Below are 13,781 nucleotides of genomic sequence, written 5' to 3' on the forward strand. Positions count from 1 at the left end.
ATGCTGAGAGGAGTGAGGTTGCGAGTTCTTGGAACTGGCCTGGAGGGACTCAGCAGCCGCTTACCACTGCCCTTGGGATCTCTGCCAGGTCTTCCCTCCCTGCAAACCTCAATGGCACCAATACCAACTTGGATGCCAACTCCTGACCTACACATTTTGGAGGCCAACTACACCGGATCTAATGATTAATCCCTAGGCTAAGATAAATCAATTGGAAATTTCAGCTTTAACTTTGTTTTTTCTTATCTGCCAGTCTACCTGTTAAGCATATCTGTCACTGTCAAAAGTTTTCGTGTCCCTTTACTTATTTCACTTAGCATGTCTCTTCTAGGTCCATGCATGCTGTCACAAATAGTAAGATTTCCTTCTTTTTTTAAGGCTAGATAATATTCTATTTTATATACAGACCACATTTTCTTTACTCTTTTATCTGTTGATGATCATTTGGGTTGTTTTCATATTTTTGCTATTGTGAATAATGCTGCAGTAAACACAGAAGTGCATATATCTCTTTGAGATCCTGATTTCAATTGCTGGATCATATGGTAGTTCTATTTTTAATTTTTTGAGGAACTTCCATATTATTTTCCATAGCAGCTACACTATTATACATTCCCACCAACAGTGGACAATGCTTTCATTTTCTTCACGTTCTCAACAACACCTTTCACTTTTTTATAACAGCCATCTTAACAGGTGTGAGATGATTATCTCATTGCAGTGCTGATAAAACCTTAACCACTTAGTCTAGAGGATAAGCTACCAATCCACAAATCACTAAAATAGATTGAGATGTATCATAGAACTCAAGGGCCAAATTTCCCATGGTTTTTATATCCCAAAGTACAGTATCTAAGTGGATAATAGATATTTTAAAAAATTGCATGCAAAAATTATTATAAACATAATGTAAAATAAATTAGTTTTCCAAAAATGTTTTAAAACCCTTAAAAGTCAACTTCTTGCATTACTGATGTTAGACAATTTAACTGACATAGATAATTGAGTCTTCGTGACAATAAGTACTGTGATTTAGGTTTCATTTGTGTGTATCAATTTGTGATGCTCTAAATATTTGTACTCCTCCAATATAGAATATCTAAATTTTTATTTTCCAAGATATATAAATACTTCCAATGAACACCGTCATCTTATCCTGCACAAGATCACTTTGCTTTTCATACTTCTCCATCTGCTACCTCCAGGATCTCAATGTGTGTAGCTTCATTCCCTGTTTCTTCTCCATTTCAGAATAAACTTCATCCTAGACATTTTTTTTATTTTTTTTCTTGAGACTGAGTCTTGCTCTGTTGCCCAGGCAGGAGTGCAGTGGCTCGATCTCAGCTCACTGCAACCTCCATCTCCCAGGTTCAGGCAATTCTCCTGCCTCAGCCTCCCGAGAAGCTGGGACTACAGGTGCTGGCCACCATGCCTGGATAGTTTTTGTATTTTTTTTAGTAGAGATGGGGTTTCACTATGTTGACCAGGCTGGTCTAGAACTCCTGACCTCAAGTGATCCACCTGCCTCAGCCTTCCAAAGTGCTGGATTACAGGCGTAAGCCACCGCGCCTGGCCCACCCTAGACATTTTATACATATTTCCCTTTTAATTACACCATTCCTCTTTTTTCAAATCTTTTCTACCTTGGGGAAGGCCTTTTTCCCATTTCAGTTTTTTATATGTTAAAACAAAATATGCGAATCATAGCAAAGTCAAGTCACAGTAGTGCAATAATACTCCTAGACCAGGAAAGTGAAGTCATTCAACCTATAAAACAACTTCAAAAACACTTTAAATGCATAGGTACTCTTTTCATGATGTCTTCAAACTTCCACCAAAATCTCTATTTTGACTTAACACAATATACCCCTCAGGAATTGGTATCCAAGAAGAAAATTGAAACAGTCTTCCATCTTTCTTTTTTTGTTGTTTTCTATTAGCTGTAATTACATGATTTAGTATGTTTGATTGCAAATGTAATTTTATTTTAGCTCCATTAAGGGTTAAACATATTTGATAGAATGCTTGGTAGTGTAACCACCAGGTATATCTGTGTGGGGTATGTGCAAACGTATTCTTGGAATATATAAGATTTCTTTCCTATAAAAGAAATGTGTATGTTATTCAAGTTTAGTAACCATTGTGAGTCTTTGGAAAGGTTAGGTAATTTCTGAGCCTTAGTGTTCTCACCTCAAATGGTGGTCATGAGGATTTAAACGGAGCATATGAAAATCCCTTAACAAACTGCTCAGTTAGCATTAAGGCGACGTCCATCCATAAGACTGTTACATTAATATTATCAGTAATGTTAGCAAGATGTAAACTTTTCCTTATGTATTTTTCCTTATAACAGCATAATTGCTGGCCTTGCACAGTGGCTCACACCTGTAATCCCAACACTTTAGAAGGCCGAGGTGGGCAGATCACCTAAGGTCAGGAATTCGAGACTAGTCTGGCCAACATGGTGAAACCCCATCTCTACTAAAACTGCAAAATTAGCCGGGCATGGTGGTACATGCCTGTAATCCCAGCTACTTGGGAGGCTGAGGCAGGAGAATCACTTGAATCTGGGAGGCAGAGGTTGCAGTGAGCCACCATCGTACCACTGCACTCCAGCCTGGGCAACAGAGTGAAACCGGCGCACTTTTACCTATGTAAAAAACCTGCACATCTTGCAAATGTACCTTGAAACTTAATTAAAAAAAAAAAAAAAAGAGGCTGGGCATAGTGGCTCATGCCTATAATCCCAGCACTTTGGGGGGCCTAGGCGGGCAGATCACCTGAACTCAGGAGTTCAAGACCAGCCTGGCCAACCTGGTGCAATCCTATCTCTACTAAAAATACAAAATTAGCCAGGCGTGGTGGCTCATGCCTGTAATCCCGGCTACTTGGGAGGCTGAGGCAGGAGAATTGTTTGAATCTGGGAGGCGGAGTTTGCAGTGAGCCAAGATCGTACCATTGCACTCCAGCCTGGGCAACAAGAGTGAAACTCGGTCTCAAAAAAAAAAGTGCATTTTGATTATAATATTCTAAGTTATTAGATGTCTAGATACCATTATTGAACATCTACTCATATCTACTTATCATGTATAAGACACTAAAGTGGCTGTTTTGGAAAAAACAAATTATGATGTATATACATATATATCTCCTAATATATAATATACTCTCTATATAATATATAATATAGTCCTTAGAAGTAAATACTACTAATTTACAGGAAAGCAATATTTAAGAAATTAATATTTGACTAAGACCACATACTGAGTAAAGGAAATATTTGGGAAAAATAAACTTCCTTTCACTATACTAATTTGAACTCAAATTTATTTATCTGTACTTTTAACACTTTATAAAAATATTTTACAGTCTGAAATATAGTAGAGATGTAATATAAATTTTGAAAGGCACTTCTCTGCCTAGCTGTTCTACAAGTGTTCATTCCTAAAAGTCTGTCAGCTGATCTCATGGGATTATAAGAACCTTATTCCCAGTTGATCCCTGAGTAGGCCACTTCTGTTTTTCCTACCTGAATTACCATGAGCCAAGTTTGTACATGGGGTAACAAGAATACATATTTTCTTAAGAGGGAAACAAATTCATCACTTCAACTTTATAATATTTTGTTCCATGAAAAGATCATTTACAAAGATTGGTCCCATAATATTTACCTAGAAGGAATCACTCAGATAAAGGCATCACTTACCAATAAAGCATTTAATTCATCCTATTCAAAATGTCCTTAATAAATTGTCTTTACTCTGAGCCCTAAAAGATACCCTGTTTATTGGACTTGAAAGAATAGTCATTTAGTAGAGTTTAAATCAATATATGAATATAAATTTTAATTTTTTTGTAGAAACATTTTCCTTTTATTGCCCAGGCTGATCTAGAACTCCTGGCTCAAGCAATCCTCCAGCCTCGGCCTCCCAAAGTGATGGGATTGCAGGGGTGACCAGCTGTGCCTGACATAATATTTTACTATCATGAAACATTTTTCTCATTTTTCCCTGTTTTACTCATCTGCATGGATTTGAATATCCACATTTACTTCTTTTTTCAAATTCTAAAGTATAGACTCTCAAGAAGATGACATATTTTTAAAATAATTACATTGGATTTAAAAACATATAGTGTAGGAGCAACTAGTAAAAGTTGACAGATACCACATCCAGTGAAATTACCCCCAGTTAAAATAATAATAATAATAATAATAATAATAATAATAATCAGATAATGGGCTGAGCGCGGTGGCTCATGCCTGTAATCCCAGCACTTTGGGAGGCCGAGGCGGGCGGATCACGAGGTCAGGAGATTGAGACCATCCTGGCTAACACGGTGAAACTCCGTCTCTACTAAAAATACAAAAACATTAGCCGGGCATGGTGGTGGGCGCCTGTAGTCCCAGCTACTCGGAGGCTGAGGCAGGAGAATGGTGTGAACCCAGGATGCGGAGCTTGCAGTGAGCCAAGATCGCGCCTCTGCACTCCAGCCTGGGTGATAGAGCGAGACTCCGTCTCAAAAAAATAAAAAATAAAAAAACAAAAGAATCTTTAAAAATCAGATAATACAGAGAGTCTAGGTGTGCATATAGCACATAAAATTTTTATTAAAAATCTTATGGGAATGTTTTTAATACTTATATTTTAATGCATGCTTCTAATCTTATTTATCTTTCTTTAGAGGCCCAATTTTCCAATTATTTGCACTAATAGTTTGACCTAAAAGTGAAGTAAAATTTGCCTTACTGGCATACATATCAAACATTTGGAAGATGAGATATAGGAGAGAAGAAGGAAAAAAAAAAGAAAAAGGGCATTCATTGCAGGGCAGGCTGCTAACTTAATTGTAAATGTACACACTCTTTCTAAATTTCCAAGTCAACAATCCTAGGTGCAATTAGAGCTTTATTGTATTTTGATAAATGATTCAGAAAGCTTTGTAAAAAATCCAAGGAGACATTTTAAAGAAATTTATGATCAGTAATAGCAGTCTCCAACACTTGACATAACAAAAGGAAATCATAAAATGAATAGCAAGGAAATTACAGTTAAAGTAACGTTAGGTTTCAACAGTAATATATGGCATTTTTGGCTCCATGTTATATCACTTTAAAAAATCTAAAGATAGTTCATCTCCTGTGTTAAAGAAACAATAAACTATCGCAAGAACAAAAAACCAAACACCGCATATTCTCACTCATAGGTGGGAATTGAACAATGAGATCACATGGACACAGGAAGGGGAATATTACACTCTGGGGACTGTGGTGGGGAGGGGGGAGGGATAGCATTGGGAGATATACCTAATGCTAGATGACGAGTTAGTGGGTGCAGCGCACCAGCATGGCACATGTATACATATGTAACTAACCTGCACAATGTGCACATGTACCCTAAAACTTAAAGTATAATTAAAAAAAAGAAACAATAACGACATGTTTTTTGCTTACAGTAAGTTGTTATTTTAAAAAGAGATGTGGAAAGAACGGTTTTCTCTATAGAACTAAAAAGATATAGAATAATTCAGTTCTACATATGTCAATTCAAATTCGTCTGTGGCAGATTATGCTTACTGGCACTGTTCAAGGCATTCCCCTCTTCCCTCCCCACTTTATCATGGCCTGGCATTTTTCCTCACCACCCAGAAGGGTTTCATTCCTCCAAACTTCATTCCACCTTTAGCTGCCAAGAGCTGATGGCTTTCTCTTTTGCCTAAAGCCATTTCCTTCCAGCAATGCAGAGAGGAAAGGGTAAGTGATACCTTCAATGAAGAAATTTCATTTTTTAGAATGGCAGGACACCAAAATTGTTATCTCATATTCCACAAAAGTATTCTACCCACATTCTCTGGATGCTCTCATAAATCCTCATATAAAATATTTTATACAATTTTATAGTATCTATTTTAATATGACCTTGCCTCTTAAGTGGTAATCTAACTCTACACAGTTCTAAAGGAAGATGTCATAATACTTCTGTAAAGAATAAATTAGCTAATTTGTGATGTGTAATATGAAGGACCATCTTCAGTTAGTACACAGATGCCCTCCAATACAACATCCACAATATGCCCTCTTCAGAGCAAATTTTTAAAAATCCCTGCTAACAATTAATGAAATAATTTAGTCCTTCAAGATGTAATGTGGTAACCAAATTATTTACCAAAAATCTGTGGCTGGCCATTTGCTACATAAAAAAATCATTAATCAGTTTGTCACCTAACTGAAAGCTAAATTTTCAACCAAATGTTAATAGCAAAACTAGTTGTTTGTTTAATATCTTTAAGCATAGTCTGGAAAAATAAAGGGGGGAGGCAAATCACCATACAAAGTGTGTGTGTGTGTGTGAGTGTGAGTGTGTGTGTGGTAAAATTCTAGTATGAAAATGACACAATCATTCATGAGCATGAAGTTTGCAGTCCTTACTTCCACTCTAATAACAGTGATGGGTCTTCATGGATAAGCCCACATTGCCTCTCTGAACCTTCCTTAGAGAATGCTTCAAATATTTGGATAATGTGCCCTTTGTACCTGGGGCAAACATCAATTTAGACCGTGTGGAAACCTAACATGGCCTCCGCCTCATCTGACTACATTTCTATCAACTGAGCTCACATAAGCATCTATGTTTATTTTAAAAGAATATTTTAAATTCATAGTCAGTGACTATTGACTGGCCCTCAAATTTCTGTTAGATGGTACAGATTTAAACCTAACAAGGTTATCATTTTAGATTTGGAGTCACTTATAACCATATTAGTTTATGCAATCCAGTTTTTTTCTTAAAATATATTTTAATACATTTGTGGTCACTGCCTTTCTAAGAATGCATTACAAATTACTTACCTTTAAGTACATTATCACCTACACTGATAAAAGAGAGAATACATCTCAGGATATTTTAATTTTACCTCCTGAAAATCATACCATGATATTGTAAAAATACTAAATGCTTGACAAATAAAAAATAGAATCACAAAATTCATGTTTCCAGGGTTAATATGCTTTATTCTGGAAGAATCCATATTTTTGTATTTTATTATTTATATAAATATCTACGAACCCCCTACTACTTGATGCCAGGCACTATTCTGGAAGCTAAGTCAACAATGAAGACATAGTCTGGGTTCCCTTGGAGTATTTGGTATGCAAATTCACAAAATACCTGCATGCTGTAACAAGCAGTATGAAAGAAACAAGGTTCCAACATCAAGACCAACACTGGACAACCTACTTTTGACAAGATGATCAAAAATGATCTTTCCAAAACAAAAAACCTCGAGTTGAGATTTAAAGTTTAAGAAGGAGTAAGCACGCATAGAGTTCAGGCATTGGGAACAGCATTTGAAAAGGCCTTAAAGAGTGCTATTGTTTCATGTGTTTTAGCCACGACCTGGGCAGGAGCACCTTAATGAGAAGAGAATAGGTTCTGGTGAGGTTGGAGAGAAGGGACAGAACAGAGAGTAAACCATATGCTGAGGAAAGGCATTTACTGTTGTTGCTAATTGGTCTCTGTGTTGCCGTGTTTATTTCTTCTTCTCCTCTTCTTCTTCCTCTTTTTTTTTTTTAAATGCAGTTGTGAGCCAATGTTTGTTAGGGGAGACAGGATGGTATTGCTTTGTATAGAGAATGAATTGCAGGGGAGAAAATTACAGAAGTGGAGAGATTGATATGGAGGCTGTGGCAGGATTCCAAGTAAATTATGATGATGACCTGAACTAATTTGGTGGCCGTGTAGATACAGAAAAGAGGGTGAATGAGAGGCATCTGAGACGTATGATGAAATAGAAATAAGTTTAGGAGATAAGATTGATAGATCTACTTACAGGCTGCAAAGGGCTGAAATGGAGTAATAAGGAAGAGAGCAATCAAAGGTGATTTCAATACTTGGATGGTGAAGGCATTTATTCAGATAATGAAGATGGGAGGAAAGAATCTGAGACAGAGTTTTAGGGAAAGTCATAAATTATTATCATTATGACATCTAGAATGTTCCATTTACATCAATAAACTTTAAGCTCTTTTACAAGATCATGACTTGTCTTAGAAAAGTACCATATAAATCCTTCTAGCACTTCACACTCTTTTGCATAACTAATAGGAATAGAAATTGGATAAAAAATAGATTTTATTATTCACGTAAAATGAAAAATTCTACTTTTTTCCTTGCCACAGAGAAAGTGGGTTGATTATATTAAATAAATAGAACCCTACTGATTGCTCTTCTGAATTTATTTATTTGTTTATCTATTTTGCTTCTGAAACTCAGCACAGCAACAGGTAGTAAAAACATAGAAGCATTACCACAGAAGGGCTCCCATGATTATATGCAGGCCCTAGGGGAAAGGAGGCCCAAGATGCTTCTGGCAGAGAGCCAGACCTGACTCATCTTTCTTCTGTAGAAGCATCAGGTACTCTGTGAGCCCAGCCCTGCACCATAGAAATCAAGGCATATCATATATTCAGTCACTGTAAAAACACATCACTGAGTCCCACAACTGCACAGTGGCTTACTTAAGGAAACCTCTTTTTAAACCTCTACAAAATTTTAAAAAACTTGTCTTAAGCCAAACTATCAGTTGCCTAAATAGAGGGCACATTCTTCTTTACATCAAATACCATATTCTGTCTAGAGTTTAGTTGTTGATAAGCTAGTCTAACAATCACGAAAATTTGCAACACAGGGATCAGATAAGACTAGCTTTCAAACTAATCAATAATTTTTAAAAAATCTCACCATAATTATAAGAAAAAATTATAAACTTTTTTAAATAGTGGAAAAAATCTGAAGAATTTGCAATAAAATGAATAGTTTAATAATTGGATTTGGTTTGCAGTTTATATAAAATAGGTTTATATTGATGTTAAAGCAAAAATTACAAAATATATTTAAATAACAAGGAAAGAAAGAGAAAGAAAATCTTTATCTTGTCTACAGGGAAGAAGAAATAGAAAAGAATAATAAATATGTTTCTGAAAAGAACTGAACTTCCCAACACTGACTTCCTATTCAGTAACTGACAAGCTATCACTTCCTTGAAAGCTTACTTTGATTTGGCTTTTATCTTACTGACACTAGCTTCTTAAAAACTCCCCTAAGTTTCTCATGTAAATTGCTCTCAACATCAGAGTAGATATAATCTATGAACGCTCCAACTTAAAAAAAAACTAAAATAATGAGTGAAATGTTTACTATAATCACAAAAACTGGCATTAATGTTTCTAGTTTCTTGTTCTGATTTTTGTCTTGAATATAAGGCACGAAAATATCCATTTTTTCCTAAAAGTAAATGAGTTTCCCAAGTTGAATTAGATAAAAAGTTAAAAGGATTCTGCATCTTTTCTGAATTTCACTATAAAGTGCTTATTCGAAAAAAATAAATAAATAATCTGCGCTGAGAAATAGGGGCAGAGCTGTCCTGTCAATTATTTGTGTTTGTGTGCTCTTAAGGGGTGCGGGGTTCTTTTCTGTCCCCACAGGTTGTATCTGCTAAGCTGGTTCTGCACGCTCAGCTTTGCAGACGGGAAATACAGCACATGCTTTTTGCTCGTAAAAAACGTGAGCTGCCCCTTGAATTGAAGTCCATCTAACAACTCTGCTAGCGTAAACAGAAATAAAAGACAGTAAACCACCAGGCATTGCTACCCTTCCTTTCCACAGTTTCAGAACCTGGCAGCAAACCCACAGAGTCAAAACCGCACAGGAGCTGCCCAGCTATCGAAATAACTACGCTTCCAGCCCTTCTTCCTCCCATTGCTAGAACCACCCGGTCAAGCTTCTCCCCTCTCTTCTTTCCAGGTGGCGTAATACAGGGTTCCAGAACCGAGATGTGAAAATAGACACAGGTGGGTGTGGCGGTTGAGGCGAGAACGGGCGAAACACCGAGGGCTTCTCCTCCCCTCCCCACAGAAGCAGCAAAAGAAAAGGCACTTACTTGCAACCTAGCCTGCCGATCATCCCCACCCAGTGCACCTGCAGAATCTGGCTCCAGGAGAGGGCGCGGGCCTCTCTTTCCCCGGCGCTCTCTCAGGGCTGCTTCTTTTTCTTTGGGCTCCTGTTGCTTAGGGGACGCCTGCCGCTAGCAGCCACTGGCACCCAGGCTAGCCCAGCCTCAGCCGAGCTGGCGGAATTGGAAAGCCGACAGCCGCCGCTGGAGCGCTGGCGACCGCCTGCAAGCAGACTGCGCCCCTCCTGCCAGGGCGCGCCCGTGGAGGTAGCAGCCCCGCCTCCCCGAGGGCAGCTGCGCCGCTTTGCCTCCTCCACTCCTCCCAGCGCGCCCGGGTCCCCACCCCTTGCTCCCTCCCTCCCTCCCTCCCTCTCTCCACTCCTGCGGCGGCGCAGAGAGGGGACCCAGCTAGGGGCGCGGTGGTGGCGACGCTGTAGCCTCTGCACCATGCGCTAATAGAAGGCGGAGGAGGGGGTTGCACGACCTGCCATCCACGGCCACCCATTGGGTGGGGCGTGTGTGTGTTTGAGTGTGTGTGTGTGTGTGTGTGTGTCCAGCAGCCAGAAGAGCCCTTCCCTTATCTCACCCCCGCCCCCATCATCCCTTTCCTCCCTTCCTGCTCAGCAGAATCTGCTAACGTTTCCGAGAAGTCACTTTGTGTGGCTTGGTGGGGAACTGGAGAAAAACTCCGGAGCAGAGGAGGTGGGGACCAATGGCAAAGCCCTGAGTCTGGGGCAGTGGCTGGGGAGCCAGACAACACCGCCAGGCCAGCGCCTCCCCGACCTTGGGCTCTGAAGAGTCTAGGCTGGGAATTGGTTTCTTCCGTAGGGCTTTGCTCACAACCGCGAGTGGGGCGGTGACGCTCAAGACCGGTATCTAGGCTATGTTTTCTGTTTTCTTTATATATATGTATATATAAAATCAATTGAATTGCAGCGTCTTCCAGGCAAGCAAATAATACATTTTCTTTCGAAGATGCAGTGAAGACTCAGAGGAGGTCCTAGGTGGGGAAAGAAACGTGGGGAAAATGCTGCTTTTCCAGACCTGGGACCCGATTATCTGAATATGCCATCAGTCATATGGGTTCTGAATATCAGGCTGGTAGGAGCGACTGTGAAAATAAATTTTTAAAAAATTCATTTTGTGTGGAGTGTGTGCGTGCGCTTTCCTACAGCAGCCTGGGAGGAAGAACAATGGAAACAGGGTTGAATTATCTTTCTCAAAGAGAAACAGGAAATTTCCACCAAGGGAAGAAATCAAAGGACGGCCATAGGGCAGGGTGCCTCTCAAAAGGGCAGACCACTTTGCAGGATAAACACTAGTGATGGGCACTTTTATTATTTGCTTCCACACCTTCTATCATGGAAATGATGCTTAGAGATAACCGGAAGGAAATCAAATCCCAGGGTCTACTTTTCCCTGCTGCTTTCTTTGCTTCTGAGATTTGTCCTGGGGCTTTGGACCTTACATTCTTGACTTGTAAGATGTGCTATTGAAGGAAGGAAACTTCAGTGACTGAGACTGTACAATGAAGGTGAACTAGCTCACTTGGATAATTCTCAGTGCCATATCCTGGACAAATCGCCTTCTCTTCCCTGGTTGGTGGTAGATATAGGAAGAAGAGTTCAACTGCAATAGGAATAATGGTCTTTTTTATTAGATGCAAGCAATACCACATTCTTTTATTTTTAAAATTTTATTTTTAGAGCAATTTTATGTTCACAGCAAAATTGAGGGGAGGGTACAGAGATTTCCCACATAACCCCTACTCCCACACAAGAATAGCCTCTCCCATTATCAACATTCCCCACCAGAATGAAACATTTGTTAAAATTAATGAACTTACCTTGAGGTTTCATTATCTCCCAAGGTCTGTAGTTCACATTTAGGGTTAGGTCATGGTGTTGTCCATTCTATGGGGTTAGGCAAATATATAATGACATGTATCCACCATTACAGTATCATACAGAGTAATTTCAGTTCCCCCCCAAATTCTCTGTGTTCCACTTATTCATCTCCCATTTCAACCCCTGGCAAGTACTGATCATTTTACTGTCTTTATAGTTTTGCCTTCTCCAGGATGTCCTATAGTTGCAATAATACAGAATATAGCCCTTTCAGATTGACTCCTTTCACTTAGCAATATGCTTTTAGTTTTCCTCCATGGCTTTTCATAGCTTGATAGCTCATTTCTTTACAGTGCTGAATAATATTCCATTGACTGGTGGTACCACAGTTTATTCATTCACCTACTGAAGGACATCTTGTTTGCTTCCAAGTTTTAGCAATTATGCGTAAAGCCTCTATAAACATCTTTGTGAAGGTTACTGTGTGGACATGTTTTCAAGTCCTTTGGGTGAACATCAAGGAGCACAATTGCTGGATCGTATGGTGAGAGTATGTTTAGTTTTTAAAGAAACTGCTACACTGTCCTCAAAGTGGCTGGAGCATTTTGCATTCCCACCAGCAATACATGAGAGTTCCTGTTGCCTCACATCCTTGGCCAGAACTTGATATCATCAGTGTTCTGGATTTTGGTTATTCCAATACATATGTGGTGGTATCTCATGCCTATTGTTGATACCATAAGTGTTATTTGATTTGCATTTCCCCTGTGATATATGATGTGGATCACCTTTTTATATGCTTATTTGCAATATGTGCATCTTCTTTGGTCTGTTAAGGTATATGGCCCATTTTTTTCATTGGGTTATTTCTTTTCTTGTTGTTGAGTTTTAAGCTTTATTTGTATATTTTGGTTAACAGTCATTTGTCAGATGTGTCTTTTGCAAATATTTATCTAACACTGGCTTGTTGTCTGTTTCTGCAGAGCAGAAGTTTTTAATTTTAATGCAGTTCACCTTATCAATTATGTCTCTTATAGATTATGCCTTTGCTGTTATATCTAGAATAACACATATGTTAGATACATTCTTAGAGTGGAATATATAATGCATTATACATTATATATAACCTATATATTATAACATGTTGTTATATATATTACTATATTATTATGTTATAATATATGTTATGTATAATACATATGTTGTATATAATATATAACATATTATATATTCCACTTTAAGCATCCATTAACAAGAACTTACTATTCTCAATATATCTAGGTTCTTGTTAGAGATCTTCAAACATAAAATCCTGGAAAATAATAAAACCAAAAATAAAATCCTCTTGGTCTGACTGAGGGATTCCTTGCAGGATTTTCCCTGTGAGCTCATAGGCAAAGCATTAGGTATATTATTCATTATTTTCCCAATTTTCTTTCATGTTCCAACTATTTATTTCCTTTCCATTTCTTTTATGTGCCATTCCTAGTCTACAGAACATTAGCTGTTTGTGTTTTTCTTGCTCTTTTGGCAGCCCTAGAAATTTTATCTCGGTTTAAACCCAGAAAAAGTATATTTCCAAATTTCTTATTAAATACTACACTGCACAGCCTTCAGAGTTCATTAAACACTAAATGACAGCGTCAGATGTAGACATAAGTAGATGGTACCTTTAAAATTTAAAGGGTAGGCTTGAATTAAGGGAACCAGACAAAGCCTGTCTGGTTGAACAAGCCAATAACCAATAAGTTCCTAATCATATTTACAACTGACCTTCCGTAACTTGGATAGAAAAATGTGGAAATGTTGAGTCATGGAAATTAACTAACATCATACAATCCATACCAGAATAGGAATAAGAATTTTATTTCCCTTAGTGAGAAATAAATGGATATCCACACTTCTGTCTTTTCCACAATTGCCACTGCAATTTTCAAAACTGTAGAAGTTTCTGGAAGAACAAAAAATAGACAGTAATATTAAGGC

At 38.2% G+C, this 13,781-nt stretch overlaps 1 protein-coding gene across 2 annotated transcripts in view; it reads right to left on the minus strand.

The window, feature by feature from the left end:
- Positions 1-10,200, minus strand: part of SCN9A (sodium voltage-gated channel alpha subunit 9) — a 179,526-nt gene extending 169,326 nt beyond the window's left edge. For both annotated transcript variants that reach the window (XM_016949463.4, XM_016949458.4), the window contains exon 1: positions 9,937-10,200. The gene's annotated coding sequence lies outside the window, so the exon portion shown is untranslated. The remainder of the gene's footprint in view (positions 1-9,936) is intronic.
- Between the last annotated feature and the right edge of the window lie 3,581 nt (positions 10,201-13,781).

Source organism: Pan troglodytes, chromosome 13, assembly GCF_028858775.2.
Source record: "Pan troglodytes isolate AG18354 chromosome 13, NHGRI_mPanTro3-v2.0_pri, whole genome shotgun sequence".
In the NCBI taxonomy this organism is placed as follows: Eukaryota; Metazoa; Chordata; class Mammalia; order Primates; family Hominidae; genus Pan; species Pan troglodytes.